Genomic DNA, 16,805 nt, shown 5'->3' on the forward strand with positions numbered 1-16,805 from the left:
TAGGAGCAGTCAGGGAAATATTAAAATCAGTGAATTCAATAAAATAGAGGTAAACTAGAGAATATGAAATTATCTTATAAGGCAACATTTTGTTCTGTATAAGAATGCCCATGGTAATTGGATCCTTGTTGTGATACAAAAGAGCTGTTACTGGAGACATGAAGCAAGCCACATTTATCAGAGAGAAATTAATAGAGGAACAAGTTAAAAAAAATGTTGGTAATACTCTGAAAACCAGGTGTGGTTAAAGAAACTCCAAGAAGACATTTTATGGTCTCTTTCCAACTAATACATCAATTTTATTTCTAAGATGTCAAGTGCTTTGTTTCCTATTGTAATCAGAGATTTTATAAAAACAGCAATACAATATCTAATGTCTTCCTCAATGAAGGGATCTTTTAGGTTCATGCCTAGGGATGGAGGGGTAAGTGCCCCTTGGTGATGAAGGATGTCTTATGAAATTTCAGGTACTCTATGACTGTTAATGGTCTTAAGAGATAGGCTCAGACTGGAAGCCTGATGTATCCCCAAAATACCATATTCAGTATCTCAAAAAATTCATCCCCTTCCACCACAGTGGATAGCTTGGTTGACTGTGGTACAAAGCCCAACCCTTCTCAGGTACCCCGATCACAAGCTCACCACCAGAAGGACCTCCGCCTCCTCCTGCTCAGTTTGGACCACATTCCCCACCGCTTCATGGGCATAAAACTTTTTTTCTACCCCTTATTCCTAGAAGGCCTCTGCCTCAGGCCTAAGAGAAAGCACACCTGGATTTTACCTGAAATAATGGCTTTGCTCCTTGGTTATTAAATCTATAAACATTGACCTCCACCTTTTATCTTTAGTAATATGTTTTTGGTAATTACAAATAATGCTGCTCTTAATATGTATTTTGATCCACATATACATACATTTCTGTTGGGTATACAGACGTAGGAGAGAAATTGCTGGGTCATAGGGCATGCATTTTTTTTATGGAAAATAAGAATTAACCTATGATGAAAAGAAACATAGATAAAGTGTGTGCACACATCAAACAATAGTGGAATTTGTTTGATTCTGATTGGGACAGGTCACAATAATTTTCTCCACCAAATAGACCATTTCCTTTCTATAATTCATACCAGAATACTGTTTCCTAGTGCATTTCAGTAGAAGTTGAATGAGTGAATTAATTAATAGATCTTCTCTATAGATTAAGTCAGATACACTTCAATACACTGCAAATTATATGGCATTTAATGGTTAGATATGTGATAAGATAGACATTACTCCACATAGCTTTTTGTTTGGTCTACAACATAAGCCAATAAACCTCCTTCCCAGTCAACCCTCTGGCCTACAGACTAACGTGGTTGGTTAACACACAGATGGCATTATCATATGCTGTCAGAAATGGACCTGTTGCTTTCCTTGCTAACCTGAAGTGATTGCAGCATACTTTGGTGAGAAAATATTTGAAAAATCATTCCCTTTTTATTTTTAAATTTATATATATTCTTTGCCTGCAACTAAAAAGGATTTGAAACATAAATATGTATATAAATGGCTGGGAAAGCTTAAAAAAATTACTTATGCTAACAAAATTATTTTAACAGTATTACATTTCATTCTGAATTACTGACAACCCTGGTAAAAAAAAGGAAATATCCAAATAAAGGAAATGAAGAGTTAAAGAGAGAAAACCCTATCCGTCATTGAAATTCTTTTTTTTTTTTATTTAAGATTTTATTTTTTTCCTTTTTCTCCCCAAAGCCCCCCAATACATAGTTGTATATTCTTCGTTGTGGGTCCTTCTAGTTGTGGCATGTGGGACACCGCCTCAGCGTGGTCCAATGAGCAGCGCCATGTCCGCGCCCAGCATTCAAACCAACAAAACACTGGGCTGCCTGCAGTGGAGCGCGCGAACTTAACCACTTGGCCACAGGGCCAACCCCATGAAATTCTTAAGAGTAATGGGACCAACAGGTAAAAAGGAGCTCAGTTTCCCATCCATATGTTTTTGCCTTCATGTTTTCTCCTTTTCTAATACACCAGAAAATTTTATGGAAAAGAAAGAGAAAAATTAGAAGTTTTACCCTTTAGTTTATCAAGTTAAATCAACCGAAATAATCCATTTGTCAAAAGGTGGGTAAGAAAGTTGATATAAAAAATATGCAAAAAAAGGGGCCGGCTTGTGGTGTAGTGAAGTTCGCTGCACTGCACTTTGGGTTCAGATCCTGGGTGCAGACCCATACCACTTGTCACCCATGCAGTGGTGGCGACCCACATATAAAAATGTGGAGGAAGATTGGCACAGATGTTAGCTCAGGGCTAATCTTCCTCAAGCAAAAAAAAAAAAAAAAAAAAAGAGGAAGATTGGCAACAGATGTTGGCTCCAGGGGCAAATCTTCCTCAGGAAAAAAACACAAAAATTAACATACTAAATGTTTGAAAAGCCTTTTAATTTAAATGTCACACATATAAAAGTGCACAAATCATAAGTGTACAGCTTGATGAATTATCACAATTATTACCATCCAGGTCAAAAACAGAGCATAACCAGCATCCCAGACATTCCCCACCTCTTCTCTCCTAATTGCTCTACCCCCTTTCTCCTCTTCAAAGGCAACCATTATTTTGACTTTTAACATAATAGAATAGTTGTGCCTATTTTTTTCATTTATTTATTTAAAAATATTGGCACCTGAGCTAACATCTGTTGCCAATTTTCTTGTTTTTCTTTTTTCTTCTTCTTCTCCCCAAGGCCCTCCAGTACATAGTTTTATATTCTAGTTGCAGGTCCTTCTGGTTTGTGCTATGCCTTAGCATGGCTTGATGAGCGGCGCCATGTTGGCACCCAGGATCCTAATGGGTGAAACCCTGGGCCACTGAAGCTGAGCACATGAACTTAACCACTCGGCCATGGGGATGGCCCCTAGTTTTGTCTATTTTTAAATGTTATATAAATGGAATCACACAGCATGTATTCTTTTGGGTTTGGTTTCTTTTACTTAACACTATATTTATGAGACTCAGCTATTCTGTTTTGTGTAGCAGTAATTCATCTATTTTCATTGGTGTATAGTGTTCCATTGTATAAATATACCAGCATTTATATCTTCATCCTACTGTTGATGGATATTTGGATTGTCTCCAGTTTGGGACTTCACAGGTAATCCTGCTGTAAACCTTCTTCTACACGTCTTTGCTGCATATGTACATGTATTTCTATTGGTGTTTCTGTTTCTCCACACCATCACCAACATTTGTATTCGTCAATCTTTTTATTTTTATCTATTTTGTGAGTGAGTGTTGGCATCTCATTGTGGCTTGACTGTGCTTTCCATGAGGGCAAGGCCACATTACTCCTGTTCATAGCCGTATGCCTATCCAATACCTGTTCATAAAGCATAGTACAAATAACAATAATAAATAGCAATAATAAATAATAATAAAGAGGATTGATTGAAATAACCATAAATACTCAGTTTGCAACTTCAGCTTAGATATGTGGTTTTATTTTTATTTGCTAAAATGAATGAATATTTAGTTTCTTTCTATTGTGTTATGATTTGAATATCATAAACCATTTCTGATGTTTTCCTTGATGTGAAAAACATAAAATACCTCACCTGTTCCCTGGCACTCACTCCTTGCAAAACACCCATGTACAAGTTTAGCACAATGGCCCAGGGAGAAGTAGAAGCCCAAGGGAAAATATGACATATCTCCCCAAAGCTTTAATTTTATTCAAATATTTTGATGGGAAAATAAAATTTTTTCACTGGTAAGTAATTTTAGATATTTTTCTTATATTAAAACAAACACATATATAATGGTATCCAAACTGATTATTTTGCTTACACAGAAGGCCTGAGTTACTTCAAAGTCTATCCCCACACCCTTGGCCACCATATTCTTCCTGGCCGTTGTGAGTCCTTTGGTGGAAAAGACTGGAAAGCTTTGGTAATGGTGGGGAGTTAACGGAGTGTTTCGACTGGGTGGAATCATGATCTGATTTTTATTTTGGCTTGCAGTACAGAAGAGGAGTTGGAGGGGGAAAGGGTGGGTGGAGAATGCATTGGAGGTAGGAGATCATTAGAAGAATATTTTAATAATCCAGCTGAGAGAGAAATTGACCTCAACTTCAGGACACAGCGAAGAACAGGCACCAAGGTTTCTAATTTTATTAGGTACTCACTATCGCATCACTGTGACTCTTTAAAACATCATCTGAACATCTAGTTATTGGTCGGTTTGGTATTATACCTGTATAAATAATGCACATATGTGATAAGGATAAATATAAACATTAATGAGTATTAATATTAATTCTTTATATTTGCAAAAGTCTAATGGCTTCAGTATATTCAAAATTAGACATTATTTAATAGGGTATTTGCTGCATTATACATATTTTAAGAAATTTACAAGTATTGTTTCTGAGGTAATCTGGACACTCCATGTAACATATAAGCTTCGAGAGGAATCTATGTATCCATTTTACAGCCTCCATCTTATTGCAAATAGAGTTTTTAATTTGGCCTGAATAAAACAATCTACTGTATGACTAAAATGTTAATTTTCACTGTAATTCAGATATTTCCACACATTAAGGAGAACACTGTCCTCTGAGCCATGAATCCAGTTGATTTTCTGATAGGCTTGCTTCAGTTTCCAAAACAGTGAAGTGCTTAATAGGTTCATAAAGTGCTTTACAGCTTTTGAAATGTTTTGACATTTTACATTATCTTCTTTGATGTTCAGAAATGCTAGGAGAAGTCAGCAAGGCTGGTATGTCACCCTCACTTTTCAGGTTAAAAAACTGAGACTCAATTTACTGTCTTCAACAAATGTTATTTGTGCAAAATCATGTATCTACAAATTGTGAGGGGAGTGGAACTCAGATTGCCAGACTTTGTATTCTGGTCTACCAAGTTCCTAGTCTATTACAGTGTATGGCTTCCTAAGGACCCTGGTTTTTTTTTTTTTTTTTTTTTAAAGATTTTATTTTTTCCTTTTTCTCCCCAAAGCCCCCCGGTACATAGTTGTGTATTCTTCGTTGTGGGTTCTTCTAGTTGTGGCATGTGGGATGCCGCCTCAGCGTGGTCTGATGAGCAATGCCATGTCCGCGCCCAGGATTCGAACTAACGAAACACTGGGCCGCCTGCAGCGGAGCGCACGAACTTAACCACTCGGCCACGGGGCCAGCCCCTAAGGACCCTGGTTTTTAGTAGCCATTTGACATATTGCTTAATCTCTATACTTAGTTTTCATATCTGTAACAAGGAGATAATAATAACACCTATTCATTGAATGATTATAAGGATTAACTTAGTTAATATATGTGAAGCTCTTAAAACAGTGTCAGGCTCACAGTAAGCCCCAAATAAATGTTACATGTTTATTGTTTTAGCACATACAATTGACTTGTAAAGAGGGTTGGGATCCTCATAGTATACACGTTTGGAAAATTCCCAGTGGAGTGTACATTTTAGGCAAGTTTAGACGTGTATGCGGGTAGTAGAGCCTAAACCTTGTTTCTAATTTAATAACTAAAGACTTTTAGTGGCCCAATAACCCCATTAACCTTACTTCGTTAACCGTATTTCGTCTTTCCTTGCAATGCGCCTCCCAGAATAAAGACTCCAAGGGTGTGGTTGGTGGACCTGCTGAGATATTTAAAAACGCAGAAACCAGTGGATTGCAATAGAAAACTCAGCATTTTAGCCCAAGTGTGCTCAATAGTGTAACGATCTGCCCAATCTTAGCTGAGAAGACGTTAGGGGAAACGCCACAAGGGACCCAGCTGGGAACTCTGTAGGAAGTTAAAAAAAAAATTCTTCAGTTTTGCAAAACATCTGCGCTCAGCCATCTGTCTTTCGCAGTGCAAAGGTCTGTGTGGTTTGTTCTGACACCTTGGAAGGCGGAGTTACAGCGCAGAGGCAACAAGTTGTAGCAAGCCAATTTAAGTACGGTCTCAGGGGTCCCGAGGCACCCGCACTTCCTGTTACTACAATTCAGGCCAAACTGCTGTCATCCCTAGTTTTTGAGACTCCCAGCCCGATTCCTATGGGGGCCACCCTCAGCTCAAGCGCACTCCTGCGCAGGGCGGGACGTGCTCCACGTAGGTGCCTGGAATATGGGACAGTTTCGTCCCCCGAGGCTAACGACCTGGCCTCTTGCTTGAGAGTTACTTGTCGAAGAGAAGGCAGGTGGACACTATTCGCCCACTCCGATCTCCCATCGTGGTTACGAGGCTCAGAAGCCCCGGGAGTTAAGACGCTGTCATCGCTGCCCAGCGGCGAGCCCCGACACCCTCTCCAGGCTCGGCCGGGCGTCCCGAGGCCCCACCCATGGCAACGCCACTCTGACGTCCGCGCGCCGGAGGCCGCCATAGGCCCGCGTCTGAGCCCAGGACGACGTGTGGCGCGTGGACTCCACCAGGTCCAGCCCTGCGGGAACCCGGCAGGCGCTTCCGGGCAGGGTTCTGTGCACCTGTTCCTTCCTTCTGCCCCAGTGTCTTCCCCCCCGGGAACACCGGGGCATGCTCGCCTCCCGAGAACAAGAGACATGACACACGGCGAGACTAAGCTAAAGACAGCGCGGAAGATTAAGCCCAAAGCAACACGGTGCCAGGCACCTTTAAACTGTTCCGAAATTCACGTGACCCACTAAGTGCCGGGGCCCAGCGGTCACGTGACGGCGCGCGCGCCCTCGCGCAGGGAGAGCCGGCTGGCGCCGTGCGCGCGCCTTCGCCGCTGCCTCCCATCCCCTCGACGGGAGGGCGAGGAGCGGCGGAGTGATCGGGAGTCTGGGGCCCGGTGCGCCTGCGCAGCGAACAGCTGTCACCCAGTGCGGAACAAGTCTACCAAATTTCCCAAATATCCCTGGGCCGGAGGCCACCGTCTTCCTTCTCATCTTCCTCCTTGGCTCGTGTCCTCGCCCCCAGCCGCGCGCCAGGTAACCGCTTTTCCGGAGTCCGGGGGATGGGGGCGGTGGGGGAGGGGTCCGGGCGGTCTTCCTGGCACGGCCCCCCTCCGCTCGGGGCACCGGCGGCTGCCGGCGTCCAGGGGAGCGGAGACGCCGGGCCGGAGACGCTCCGTCAGCGGCCGCCGCGACTGTCATGCTGGGGAGAGAGCGGCCGGCCATGGTCGCAGGGGAGGGAGGGGGTAGCCAGTGACAGCCCGCTCCGGCCTTCACGGGGGTTCGGTCCCCGCGCTCACCGTTGTCCCGGAGGCTAGAGTCGGGGTCGCTCCTTGGGGCAGAAGAGCCCGCGGGTGGTCCAGGGATGCCGACTCCTTTCCTTTCCCCTTACAGCCGGGTCTGCGGCGCACTCCTAGGAGGCCGGGCCTGGTGCGCCCCTCGGGGCCATCTCTTCCCTGGGACTGTCACGACCCGCGGGGTGAGGGTAGGGGCTCCTCTCTAGACCAACCCGTCGCAGGCAGCTAGCCCCTCTCCAGGGTTCGTCCTCAGTCCTCGTGGCTGTCCTTTTGGTTTTCCCGGCATGGGGCCATTTCTTCCTGCAGTGCCTGAAGCCACGATGGGGTGTAGACAGTGGGTGCTTAATAGATGAGTTGGATCGGGTCGTGTGGAATGCCGGGCACAGTACGTGGCGGGGGGTGGGGATGTGGAGGAGGGAGTCAGACAGGCCGGGGCTCCGTGCTCGAGCTTGGGGTTTTCCTCCGGGCTCAGCCAATGAAACTAGCAGGGCTCGAATCGGATGCTTTCCGGGTGCACTCGAGCCAGTCTCCCCTGGAACTGCACCGTGCACGTCTGCACGGGCTGGCTTGGGTTGTGGGCGATGCCCGGGAGGGGTTTGGTCTGGTTCCTCCCCCTGGAGAAGAGAGGGCAAACTGTTTTTTAGCTCTAGGTAAATTACCCTGCGAGGTGATTTATCAAGCATTGCTTCGGAAGTGTAGGTTAAAAGTTGCCGTCGTTCCACCTTTATCCCAGTGAAAGTTTCTGGTAGGCTCCGTCCACCTGGGTTCGGACCAAACTTTGCCTTGTTTCACCCACCTGAATTTGCAGTATTTTTTATTTTTAATCCCGGGAAACTCGGCTTCACTGTTTCTATGGCAACGGTTACTAATACTCTGATTTCGAAGTGTTGTGGTTGAAAATTAGTGGCTTTAAATCTTAAAGGTCCGTTTTTACTTTGTAGCACTCGGTTCTCCTTTACGATCATTAGCTAAGTTCTCCTATCCTGCTGGTCCCTTCCCAACCCCCATGCTTTGGTTTGGAATGTATTAGGCGTTTGTTCGTTTTTTTAGGCCTTCTTTCTCCCAATTTAAGGTGTTATGAAAAGTTTGCCCATAATCTTTACAGCACTCCCACGAGCTTCGTGATACAATACGATTTAAGTTAAGATACTTCTTTCATTTTATTAACAGACTTTAATCGGTTGCTTTTCTAAAGTTAAAAATGTGTTTTAAACATTGCACGTGCACAAATGCATAAAAAAAGTCCATTAACCGTTCTATAAGAATGAAGATTTTTAAGAAGCTAAACGAGTACTTAACTTTTTAAAAAGTTCCTTAGATTTAAATTTCACTTCAAGGATGAAAATCTGGTCTATTGAGTTCTCTTCTGAACACGGTCTGAGTCACCCAGGGCTAGGTTAGGTACCCCGGGGCACAGTCTGTGAATCCTTTCTTTCCTTTTCTGGTTTTCTAATTGCCTCTTGACCAGCTTTTCTGCCCTTCTAGAGTGTTAGAGCTGTGAGGATGGGTTCTGTGTTTTTCTTTTTCTTTGTTTTATTTCCAGCAATTTATCATAGTGCCTGAGGTGCTCAAAATATTATTTTTAAATAACAGCCTCAGTGAGATATAATTCACATCCTATACAATCCACCTGTTTAAAGTGTACACTTCAGTGGTTCTTAGTATATGCATAGAATTGTGCAACCATCACCACAATCAATTTTAGAACATTTTTATCTCAAAAAGAAACCCTGTTCCCGTTATCAGTTATTGTTCATTTCTCTCCACTCCCTTCCCCTCCAGCCCACTAATCTGCTTTCTGTTCATTTCATACAAATGGAACCGTATAAGAGGTGGTCTTTTGTGGCTGGCTTCTTTCACTTAGCATCGTGTTTTCAAGGTTCATCCATGTTGTAGCACTATCAGTACTTCATTCCTTTTTATGGCTGAGTAATATTCCATTGTAGGGCTATATGTATCACATTTTGTTTATTCATTCATCAGTTGAGGTGCATTTAGGTTGTTTCCTCTTCGTGGCAATTATGAATAATGCTGCTGTGAACATTCGTGAACTAGTTTTTGTGTGGATGTATGTTTTCTTTACTCTTGGGTATATACCTAGTTGTGGAATTGCTGGGTTAAACATTCCCTGTTGAATGAATGAATGAGCAAAGAGGGACAGTTCGTTTGGAGGGATACTCCGTCCAGGCTTTTGAAGGGCCTGTTGACCCTTTCCTATTTCCTCTACAAAGTCCACTTCTCCAGAGGCCAGAATTCTCTGTGTGGGGCTGTCTCCTGCGAATAGTGCTGTGTTTGTCTTGTCTGGATGTCATTAAGATCATCCCTTTCTGTTAGCACCGTCTTTCTTCATACAGCTAATGATTATTCCCTTGATATTCATTTATTTGTTATTATTTCTTAGAGATATGGTCATAGAACAGGTATATTCCATACTGTCATTAAACAGTGTCTAATGCACATCTTTCAATCTTTTAAATTTTATGTTTCTTTTTGTTAAATACGAATGTTTAGTGTTTCTCTTCCCACCCTCATCTCTAATATGAATTTCTTGGAAGTTGTGCTGTAGTTAAAGTCACTGTATTTTCTTTATCTCTACCAATCTAGAAGGTTTTGTGGAGCTTAAAATATAAATTTAAAATAATGGATTATTGTCTTTTTACTCTCTGCACCCCCTCAAAGATTCTCCTCTGCCTCCTCCCTCTGTGCCCTTTGGGAGAAGATGCTGATCATCGAAGTCCACACTTACAGGGCCTATTCCTCTCCTCACCTAAGCAGTCAGAACAGTCGCTTTAAGGAGCCTATCCACCCTGCTTCTCTTTCATGGCCTCCCATCATTGTTTCCCTGAGGATCAAGTCCTCTCAGCTTTCCTGGTAAGGCTTTGCCCAGCCAGTTTCCTCCTTTCCACCAAACTCATGTCTCTCCCCAGTTCCCTGGCTGGGTGTGGCTTGGTACCCTGCTCACATTCTTCTTCCCTCTACTAGACTGCTACCCTGACCTGGGCTTCTTTGTCTGGGTAATTCCATCTCATCCTTAGGACAGCTCAGCTCAGTTCTCACTTCTTCAGGTTAGTCTTTCCTCAACTCTGTACACTTGGCATGGCAGCATTCTGTGATCTCTTTCATAGTCTTAAACGATTACTCTGGTACTTGTGTATCACTTTTCACTCTCCACCCCCATGTGTACACAGAAAAGGCTCCATACAAAATATGAAAGAGGTTAGTTATTTCTGCATGATGGAATTATGGGTAACCCTTCTCCTCCATATATATGCCCATTTTCTTACTTTCCTTCTGTATATCAGTATGACCTTTGTGAACAGGGGAAAAAAATTAACAAAAATCCATGTGTTTGTTAGAAAATCTGGAAACAGAATTTAGAGGAAAAAGAAAAATCATCAGTAATTGCCATTTTATTTTTTGTAAATTTTCTCCTAACCTGTTTTGTTTTAATAACCTAGATGAGATTTTACTAAAGCTTCAACATCAAGCTCTTATTACATTTTGATTCTTCTCATACCTGGGGACTTCTAGGGAGTGGTGAGCATACTTACCATTGGTTGCCTGGGGATGCAATTTCTGGTGTTGAAATTAAGCTGATTCTTAGGGAACAGAATCTAGCGTCTGATACTGTTAGGGTTGTTATTTGCGCCTTTTGTCTTATTTTTGCTGGGTGGTTATTCTGCCTAGTGATGGATACATTGCTTCAGTAGATATTTTAACACCTATTCTGTGGCATGCAGTGTCTTAGATGTGGAGCATACAGTGGTGAACACAATAGACATGTGATTCCCTATGATTGAAAGAGGATTATTTTGAGTGTGAATGTTTAGTTGCACTGTTGCTCTATATTTTCAGATACACAGTGGCTTCAGCTACCATGATATTTATCAACTGTTCCTCCGTAGAATGTTTAAAATTTATTCTAGATTATTCTGGGTTTGTGTTATACGTTACTGTGGGTAAATATTTAAGGAGCAGAATAATGTGTCATCAAAACCCTTTTGGTGATGACTTCCTTTTTTTATACCTCCATCCAGTTCTCGTTGTTAATTTGGCATCTCTACTTGTTAACTATAATAAGCCAGACTCGAACTTTCATCTCATCTTTGCTCCTCTGGGTTTCTCATTCATCTCATCCCGTTTCATTGCTCGCTGGGGGAACCTGAGAATTATCCCAGACACCTCTTGATTCCTCAGTCTTCACAACGAAACTATCACCAAACCTTGTCACTTCTGCTTCCTAAATACGTATTAGGTCAGTCTTCCAGTCTCCTCCTGGCATCATCTCAGTATCCACTCCAGCCTCCTTCCTATCTCTGCCCCACTCAGTGATCTTTTAAAAGGCAAATTGGATCATTCTGATTGCCCTCAGGATGTTTAAAATTCCTGCATTAACTCTTCCTGTGCCAGGCTCCCTCAAGGCTTATGTAGATGGTTCGGTCTTTCCTCTCTGCTCACTGACTTTTCTTTTCCTCACACTTTACAGGTCCTTGCTGAAAGTGCTGTTTTCTGCCAAGCAGACTTTTCCTCCCACTTTCTTCCTTTCCATATATCTTTCCGGTTTCTGCTTGAATGTAAGTTCCTTAGAAAAATCCTACCTGTCCTCCACAGCTCTTCCCCAATCTAAATCAGCTTCCCTAATGACAGTCCAGCTTAATGCCCTGAACTTTTCCTCCCTTAACATTTAGCAGTTTATAATCTTATATTTATATGATTGATTGTTTCTAAACTGTAAGAATTCTACAAGGGCAGGGACCAAGTATTTTTATTCACTTCTATCACCCACCACACCTTTGTCTCACCAGCACTACAGTATAGGCGCTCAATAAACATTTGCTGTACAAATTAATTATTTTTACATATATGAATAAATTAAGGAAATTCAAACCAGGGCTCACAGTAGGAAATACATTTTGCCCATCCTGACCCAACATACATATACATATATAAAACACATATACATACAGAAAACTGAAACAAAAACTTCACAAAACAGTACTTTGCTACCTGTGCTGTGCTCTGGTATTTTCTATTTTGTTCTATATCACATATAAAAATATTGATATAACCCACTAAATTGAGGAGGACTGCACACTGCAGTGTGAACAGCATAGCTCTAAGACAATGCAAGGGAAGGGCTGTATTTCCATGAGCCCCTCCCCCTTCTTTGAAACACAGTTGCTGTTTTCTCAGTGTTGTCTGATAGAAAGCACGTGTATAAATTTAAATACCACCCCTCATCTCCCACCCCCACCCCCACCCCCAGTTTAAAAGAAAGGACTTGCTGAAAGCTAGTTCTACTTAGAAGTTCTGTCCTCATCACAGAGGAGGGTTGCTCAAGGTCAGAGAAAAATCTAAACCTGACTCTCCTTTAGGTCTTATCTCCCAGGTTTCTCTGGGCCACTAATAGCCAGTACTCTTCCACCCTGCTTGGCTGAGCTCATTACAGGTGTGTGGTCAGTCACGGAATTTTAAGGCTGGCCTCTCATCAGTTTAGTTTTCTCAGTTTGTTACAAACCAAACAAAATTCTGAAAAAGATAACAAGGGGATCAAGGCAAACCAGGAAGTATTTGTAAATGTATGAATTAAGGCACCTGGCTGCATACGGTGTCACGTTTACTGGATCAGTAGAGCTGTGGTTCTCATTTGTTCACTTACCAGAACCCCTGTGAGGAAGGCTTGGTGCTGTTTTGTCCCCATCAATGAAATATTGATCTCTTATCTATTTTGCTAAGTATTAGAAATAACCTAAACGTCTAGTGCAAGAGCTCTTTCAACAGCATACTATGCTGTGATGTTCATAACTTGGAAAAATATTTAAAAACATTAGAAAATTCCAAACCTTCTACATTTAATGAAAAAAGTATACAAAATTGTATACATTATATGAGCCCAGTTGTGTTTAAACATGTTTATAAATGTGTATATGTTTAGAAAAAATACACTGGGATGTTAACTTGGTGAAATTACAGGTAATTTTGATTTTCCTTCATAAATTTTTTTTGAGAATGAACATTATTGCATTTATAATCAGAAAGACTCAGTTGAAAAAACAGATTTCCTGTACATTATCATATCTATTTGCAGATAGGAAAAATAACGCCTTTATTAAAATAGTGAATAGAGCCCAGGTTTCTGGTGGCTGTGTTTGCGGACTGCTGTCCAGGTGGGATGTACGTTCCACCTTCATGATCTATAATCTTGTTCTGCACAGTGATCCATGTTTCTGCTCCAGCTTGCATTTTTTTCCTTTCCTATCTAAGTTATTAAAGCTTACTAAGCCTTGTTTTTCATCTTTTTTTGCTGAAATACAATTCCATCTCTCCCTGTCCGGCTCAAGATGCATATATATATAAATCTTGTATAAGAAAATAAAAATTAGAAAAAATCATATATATAGATATAGATATATAAAGTGAATGTTCACTTATGGTTTCCCATAGCTTGATAAGTTCGAAAATCCTAATATTCCTTATTAAATCCTGCTGTCCAGCATGCAGTGAAGGGATAGAGAGGGTTCAGGATGGATTAGAGGGTCTACAGGTGATGTTGTCTTTCTGTTAAATTTGGGAAATGTCTAGGTATGGTGGGACTTACAAACAACACTGAAGGAAACATAGAGTGATAGTGTAAATGTGTAATCATCAGTAAATTTTCCCAAACCTGTATCTGAAATTTAGTCTTTTAGTACTCAAGCCTTAGTTGATTGAATTAATTATTCAAAAATATATTTGATAGTCATATAAAATAGGTATTCTAATATTAATTGACTACTTACTAGAGAAGGAATGGGAATACTTTTAAAATTAGAAAGGTCAAAGTAAGGCCAGTTGGCTGGACAGATAGGACCTTTTGGGGGTGTGTGTGCGTGTGTGTGTGTGTGTGTGTGTGAGAGAGAGAGAGAGAGAGAGAGAGAGACACGGTACTTAGGGGACTTCATAGTCCTGGTGTCATCTTCAGCATTGTGGGTTCAGAAATCAGAACTTTTCCAGTTTGATCCAGAGTGTATCGGGCATTGGATGTTGAGTGTTGCTCCCTAATCAAACTCACAAGAACCAGAACCCAGATCCAAAGCATGCATATTTGCTCTTCAGGGCTCTTTCTAGAAAGTCTTGGTCCCTGGGAAAGCACAGGAGGGATCACAGGCAGGTGACAGGCAGGTCCCACCAGGTGGAGATGTGTGGAGGAGAAGTCTGAACAGGGTGTTTTTCATCTGGGCTTCTCTGACCTTGAGGAGCACTCGCCTCTGCTCATCAGAACACTCTTCCTGCGCATACACTTTCTCCTGTTGAACGAGGTTAAAGAGGAAGACAGAGCCCTTCTCTTTTGCATGTTCTCTGTCTCCCTCTTCTAACTCATTTTTTCACCAGATGTTTGTTTAAATTCTAGTCCCAAGGACATACCTTTGTCTCTGATTGACCATTAGTCTTGGTGCCGCAGTTCTGTTTTGGGAGTCCATCAGATACGCAGCAAGGTCACAGGTAGCCCTTTCAGCGGGAGACTGATGGGACAGGCTGCTTTTTTGCAAGTAGTTTATCTCACCCGTTTTATTGTTATGTTTAACTTTCAAAAGGAACCTGAAATTTGGACACTTCACTGAGAACTTTCAGGCTACAACATTCAGTCAGCTTTCATTAGCAGGAAGAATCTGGCCCTAAGATAGGTAAATTCATTTTTTATTCTTTGTTTTTTTGAGGAAGATTAGCCCTGAGCTAACATCTGAGGCCATTCCTCCTCTTTTTTGCTGAGGAAGACTGACCCTGAGCTAACATCCATGCCCATCTTCCTCTACTTTTTTATATGTGGGACACCTGCCACAGCATGGCTTGATAAGTGGTGCCACGTCTGCACCCCGGATCTGAACTGGCAAACCTGGGGCCCCTGATGTGGGATGTGTGACCTTAACGGCTGCACCACTGGGCCGGCCCCATTTTATTTCTTTTTTTTTTTTAAAGATTTTTTATTTTTCTCCTTTTTCTCCCCAAAGCCCCCCGGTACATAGTTGTATATTTCGTTGTGGGTCCTTTTTTTAGTTGTGGCATGTGGGACGCTGCCTCAGCGTGGTCTGACGAGCAGTGCCATGTCCGCGCCCAGGATTCGAACCAATGAAACACTGGGCTGCCTGCAGCGGAGCGCGCAAACTTAACCACTCGGCCACGGGGCCAGCCCCCCATTTTATTTCTTTTTGATATTTTTGTTGTTGTTGTTTATTTTCTTAAAATTTATTTTATTACGTCTCTAAATGTGTGTTAAAAAATATTTATTATTTTTGGGGGCCAGCCCTGTGGCAAGTGGTTAAGTTCATGTGTTCTGCTTCGGCAGCCCAGGGTTTGCTGATTCAGATCCTGTGCACGGACCTACACACTGTTCATCAAGTTGTGCTGTGGAGGCACCCCACATAGAACTAGAATGACCTACAGCTAGGATGTGCAACTATGTACTGGGGCTTTGGGGAGAAAAGAAAAAAATTTATTTTTGTTTTTTTTTAAGATTGGCACCTAAGCTAACATCTGCCACCAGTCTTCTTTTTTTTTCTTCTTCTCCTAAAGTCCCCCAATACATAGTTGTATATTCTTGTTGTAGGTCTTTCTAGTTCTGCTATGTGGGACACTGCCTCAGCATGGCCTGATGAGTGGTGCTAGATCTGTACCCAGGATCTGAATCAGCAAAACCCTGGGCCACTGAAGCGGAGCATTCAAACTTAGCCACTTGGCTATGGGGCTGGCCCCAAATGTGTTATTTTAGATAGGCAATGCAAGGTATAAAACTCAGAAGGTATAAATGGGTAAAAAGTACGTATCCTTGGGACTGGCCCTGTGGCCTAGTGGTTAAGTTTGGTGTGCTCCGTGTCAGCGGCCTGGGTTCGGATCCTGGGCACAGACCTACGCCACTCATTGACGGCCATGCTGTGGCGGCAATGCACATACAAAGAATAGAGGAAGACTGGCAACAGCTGTTAGCTCAGGGCCAATCTTCCTCAGCAAAAAAACCCACCAAAAAACATATTCTCACCTTTGGCCATCAGGCAGCCAGTTTCCTCCTTTTCATCAACCACTGTTAAACAGTTTCTTTTAGAGCTTTCCAGAGATATTCTTTATATAAGATATTCTACATAAGCCTATAAATCTATATGTATAAATTTCTTTATATAAATGGTAGTATCCATACTTACTCTTCTGAATTTTTTTGTAATTTAACAGTGTAACACGAATGTGATTTTTAAAATATGAATGCATGTAGAGCTCCCTCTTTTAAACATAATTGCACAGTGTTACATTGTATGTGTGTGCCCTCATTTATGTAACCAGTGCAATATTGAAAGTCATTTAGGTTGATTCAGCAATTGATACAGCAATCTGTCGATTTATGTGCTGTTACCACAATGTTTTTTTTCCCTGCTTTTTCTCCCCAAATCCCTCCAGTACATAGTTGTATATTTTAGTTGTGGGTCCTTCTAGTTGTGGCATGTGGGATGCTGCCTCAGCATGGCCTAATGATCGGTGCCATGTCTGTGCCCAGGATCTGAACTGGCGAAACCCTGAGCCGCTGAAGTGGAGCGAGCAAACATAACCACTCGGCCACGGGGCCAGCCCCTA

General features: G+C 42.1%; 1 protein-coding gene across 3 annotated transcripts in view; it reads left to right on the top strand.

The window, feature by feature from the left end:
- The first annotated feature begins 6,381 nt into the window (after positions 1-6,381).
- The window catches only part of KDM4C (lysine demethylase 4C), a 390,883-nt gene continuing 380,459 nt past the window's right edge, over positions 6,382-16,805 (top strand). Inside the window, exon 1 of one of the 3 annotated variants that reach the window (XM_005605001.4) lies at positions 6,382-6,948. The gene's annotated coding sequence lies outside the window, so the exon portion shown is untranslated. Of the gene's footprint in view, positions 6,949-11,699; positions 11,783-16,805 lie in introns of those variants that run through there. The other 2 variants (XM_070248477.1, XM_070248476.1) reach the window with 2 other exon arrangements.

The sequence above is a fragment of the Equus caballus genome, chromosome 23 (assembly GCF_041296265.1).
Source record: "Equus caballus isolate H_3958 breed thoroughbred chromosome 23, TB-T2T, whole genome shotgun sequence".
Lineage (NCBI taxonomy): Eukaryota > Metazoa > Chordata > Mammalia > Perissodactyla > Equidae > Equus > Equus caballus.